Here is a 5,453-nt window from a genome sequence, read left to right on the forward strand (position 1 = left end):
AGCAACAGATACAGAAACAAATGGAGAAACGTAAACAAAAAACATTCTATTGGAGAGTAGAGATCCTCCTCAGTCCCTCGAGCTGACTGTGAAGAACATACTGTATGTGTGTGTGTGTGTGTGTGTTTATATTTAACATGAACAGATTTTCTACATGAAAAAGCTGATCCTGGATCGCACTGGTCACAGGTCTATCGTTAGAGGATCTTCATGGTATAATCTGACACACACACACTGATGTGTCCCAGAGTCTGTTCTAGAATTCACAACTCAGTGCATCGTACAGTGAGACGAGGAATCATCTGAAACACACAGAGTGAAAACTGAACTGTATACAGATACACTTATTAATAATATTAATGTGTAATACGGAGAGTTGGTGTTTGTTGAGCAGCTCGTCAGAATATTCGAGTCGTCCGTCTCCGTGTTCTCTCAGGACTGATTCAGCATCTGTGTAAAGCTCTGAGAGTGCGGTTTTGGTGCTTCACTGATTACAATTTCACCCTGTACTCCTCATCATGGCTTCACCAGTACGATCTGAGGAGATAAAACCGCTGTGGTGTTGTGCTGATGTTTTTTTTAATGACGTGATGCTGTATCAGGGAAATGGATGCAGGGCTTTTCATTATGTTCTCCTTCAGTGTGTCAGCAGCATGTGAGAGCTTCACTGATGAGAGCTTTAATCACAGACAACTCGTTATCATCCTGAACTGTTCAGCCCATTTCATCAGAAAGCAACCTGAGGTTGGGTTTAATGTGGAGAACTGAACAGCCTGTGAGACCTTTACACTTCAAATGAGCTGATTGGCTCAAAAGTCCACGCTGTCCTCGTCCTCTGTAATAATCATCTCTGAGGAATGAAGTGAGCACCATTGACCATCACATCATTATGGACATCGTCCATCATCCACACACACACCAGAACAAACACTCCAGCACGGTGACCGGAACAGGGATTCAGTCTTCACTCATTTCTTTAGGAGGCAAAATTAATCACACATTTATTATAAATTTTAAAGTTGGACAGTTGCTGATATTTTATGTTTCTTATGTTTGTGTAAGGGTGGTGTAGTGGTTAGTGATGTCACCTCACAGCAAGAAGGTCCGGGTTCGAGCCCCGTGGCCGGCAAGGGCCTTCCTGTATGGAGTTTGCATGTTCTCCCCGTGTCCGCGTGGGTTTCCTCCGGGTGCTCCGGTTTCCCCCACAGTCCAAAGACATGCAGGTTAGGTTAACTGGTGACTCTAAATTGAGCGTAGGTGTGAATGTGAGTGTGAATGGTTGTCTGTGTCTATGTGTCAGCCCTGTGATGACCTGGCGACTTGTCCAGGGTGAACCCCGCCTTTCGCCCGTAGTCAGCTGGGATAGGCTCCAGCTCGCCTGCAACCCTGTAGAACAGGATAAAGCGGCTAGAGATCATAAGATGAGATGTTTGTGTAAAAAAAAATCTGATACTATGAAATGCCAGTAAAGTGTTTGATCCCTGCACAGAGATTATAATAAAGTATAAACTCCCTGCAGAACATGTGAGGCCCACTACATGCTGCTCCTGTTAATAATAATAATAATAATAATAATAATAATAATAATTTTATATAGTGTGCATTTCATCCATAAAATACAACTCTAAGTGCTTTACAGAAATAAAACAGAAAATATTACAAGAGTAAAAACACATCACACTAATTCAATGAATAAAATATCTTGTAAATTTAATAAAATAATTAAAATAGAAATAAATATGTGGAAGTAAAAAAAAGAACTGATTGAGTAAAACAAAACATTACATTAGTCATACAAAGTTATTAAAAAGAAAATTTTTGAACTTAATCTCTGTAAAAATGTGCATACGTCATCTGAGAATAGAGTTGAGATAAAGTATTGGCACCTTGTGATTCTTTAGGATCAGTTTCCATCATTAATAAAGTCTCTGTGTCTCAGGACAAGTGTTCCAGCCTGTGCAGGAGATGACAGGGTCACGCCCGTTTGTGAAATGTTTGTTAAATAATACACATAAATATGCCTGGTGGTTTTTGTTTTTTTTTAATTTGGAATGAAATTCAGTTCAGGATGTTGGCTATTTGACTGACTAATCCCCACTCCAGAGCCTCCAGAGAAACTTCTCCAAGGTTCACAGATGCTGCTGTTCTGTGATGGGAAACAAACACAGGGACTCAGAGAAAGTTCTACAGACTACAGAAAGTTCTGGATCGGTGAAGGAGGACTTCTGTAGGCAGCACAATGTTTACAGAAGCTCATGGAGATTCAGGGACCTCTGGACAGAGCTGGACTCATCCTGTGTCATGTCCTTCTGGAGATCAGTGCTGCAGATCGATCAAGCTCCCCACGGGACTCTCCGTAACAGGCACTGATTGCTTTCTGCAGTCGAGGCTCTTAAGTGGGAGCTTCGTGATGGGCTTCTGGACAACACTTAAAGATCAATCAGCCGAGAGGCTGGCCCATTTCCCCCAACACATACAGAACCTGTCTCTCTCTCTCACACACACACACACACACACACACACACACACACACACACACACACACACACACAGGCTCTGTGAGGATGAGATGCAGTGAGAAGGGCTCAAGTGATGGAGGAAAAAAGCACCGTGGTGTTTTTCAAACAGTTTGATGATTTATGGTAATTATTTTATTTATAATAAGATCTTGCCAACAGATGTAAAAGTTGCTCTTTTGTTTTGAATGATATTTCTGCCTGAATTCATTTATTTTGAGACAATGACCTTCAGACATTAAAGGCCCGGTCACACAGCGCTTTACGGCTTTATCACGGCCAAAACCCGTCAAAAAGTGCTCTCCCGTGAAGCAGACGATGTTGTTCGTGTTGATGTCGAAGTTAAGACGTGTTACAGTCGATATATAGACGTGACAGGACGCAGGGGAAAATCGGAACGGCGTCGGACGCGGCAAAAAGTTTTGGACTGCTCAAAACTTTAGACCGCGGACAACCACGGCCGGCACACGTGGTAAAGACGTGCAACACACGTGAAAAACACGTGATAATCAGTGTCCCGGCCGTTATTAAAACTTGGGGAGACGTGGTAAGACGCGAAAGTTTGGCGGTCTATCACGGGCAGAGCACGGTCATCGGACGGGTGTTACGCGTTGGTATCACAGGATATAGCGTGTGTTTAGCGGCTTATCACTGAGAAATGGATTTTTCCGCGTACATAGCACTGTCTAAGCCCGTTAAACGACGTCTCAAACAAGTTCTAAATTCGATTGATCACTGTCTAATCACTTCTGCATCACTTCTGATTTGCGGCATGTATAAATACCGTAATTTTCTGAGACCTCGGCACTTGCAGTCTAGATGTCAAGGGGTGAACATGAACCCTCAACGCTGTGATGTCCTCATGATGCAAAACATATGCGCACCCCTTCTAATGCACAACATGGGTCAAAAATGACCCGCATTCATTTTCCAGGTTATTTCATGCTGACTGAGTTTTTCTTTGCTCTATCTTTTGAAATCAATTTATTTTATGATTGAATATTCCAAGTATTCTTTAAATATCTTGTTTTTAATTACCACAAATCATTAATTTAATTTTTTCTTTGACTTTATGAACAAGAATACTTTTTATATTACTACACATGGGTCATCCAAGTGTGATTTAAAATTAAATGTCTTAATATTATAATTATAATTTGTTTCAAGTAATTACTTTAGCAGTGAATGGGGCCAGTTATTTATTTATTAACTATGTAGTTAGCTAAGCCAACTACAATAAAATTAGCTAACTAAAGTAGAATATGTCAACAGCTCGGTAGCTAATAGTAATTACTTGTAACTTTCTGACAAGTAATCTACTCGCTCTCAAGGGAACCTAAACACAATCAATTTTTTTCTAAGGTAATGTTAGAACAGTTGAATAACATTACTTGCATGTATGAGATGGGCAAAGGGCGCTGCGCTGAGCTATGAAATGTCTGACACAAGCACAATTCACAGTTCCCACCAAACGCTGGAGTAAATGCATGCGGGTCGGTTCTGACCCATGTGTGTAAACTCGATGTAGAATTACAAAAGCTGTGCTTGTTCATAACTTAAGAAAGGAAAAATAAAAACGATGATTTGTGCTAAACAAAAACAAGATATTTACTGCATATTTGGAAAAGTAAATGACAAAATGAATTTATTTCAAAAGTATATCATAGAAACACTCAGCCATACATGAAATAACCTGGAAAATGAACGCAGGTCGTTTTTGACCCATGTTGTGCATTAGAAGGGTAGTGATACAAAAAGGGGTTTTATTCAAAAAGTAAGAAAGGAAAAAATAAAATAAGGATGTATGATGATCAAAAACAAGTTAATTGAGGAATACCTTGAATACTGAATGATGGAATTAATTTATTGCAAAGATATAGAAGATAAAAACTCAGCCGGGTTACTTTTGACCCATGTTTTGCATCAAAGGGTTAATGCTCCAGCACCAACAGAACCAACTGATACAGGCTCAACATATCCTTGCTGAGCAAGCCGCTCTTCCAACGACGCTGAGCCGCGGTTACCCGTGATTTGGGAGTGCTATGGCAGTGGAGTGCCCGTTTTACGTCCGCGCTCAACACGCGATCGGCAGTGCTACAGACGCGATGAGGCCGCGGTTATCCGTGGTAACTTGTCGCTTTTTTCCCTACGTGCAAACCTATTTTTAGCCTTACACCTGGCTGGACTTGGTTAGCTGTGCTTAGGCAGTGCTGCAGCAGTGAAACAGCCGCCGACGGCCATACCCCGTACAAAGCACGGCAAAGCCAAAATTGACCAAAAATTACCACTTACGACCACGTCCACCAGATTTTTGTATCTTTTTGTACGTGTTATAGACGCGGAGTGCTGTGTGACCGGGCCTTAAGCTGCTCTGTGACTGAGCCATGAGCTTGTCTTTCACATTGGCAGCCGTTTTCGCATCGTCCCATCAGTGTAAAGAGACTTTTAAAAAAGACCTCTACAATCACTGCGAGTTTATCTGTTCTCTCCTGCTGTTCCTGAAGGTGTGATTTCAGTTCAAACTTCTAATCATGTTGAGGAGTGAAACAAAAACTCATGAATAATCAATGGTTTAGTGAGCGAGCTCAGAGTCTCCGGAGATAACACTGCGTTACTGAGCTCAGATTGTCTGGAGGTAACACTGTGTTCCCAAGCTCAGAGTGTCTGGAGCTAACAAGGCATTACCGAGATCAGAGTCTCTGGAGCTAACACTGTGTTACCGAGCTCAAGAGTGTCCAGAGCTAAAAATGTGTTACCAAGCTCAGAGTCTCCAGAATGAACACTGCATAACCGAGATCAAAGTCAGCGGAGCCAATACTGAGTTTCTGAGCTCAGAGTGTCCAGAGCTAACAAGGTGTTACCGAGATCAGAGTGTCCAGAATTAACACTGCATTACCGAGCTCAGAGTGTCCAGAATTAACACTGCGTTACTGAGCT

The sequence above is a fragment of the Neoarius graeffei genome, chromosome 15, assembly GCF_027579695.1.
Source record: "Neoarius graeffei isolate fNeoGra1 chromosome 15, fNeoGra1.pri, whole genome shotgun sequence".
Lineage (NCBI taxonomy): Eukaryota > Metazoa > Chordata > Actinopteri > Siluriformes > Ariidae > Neoarius > Neoarius graeffei.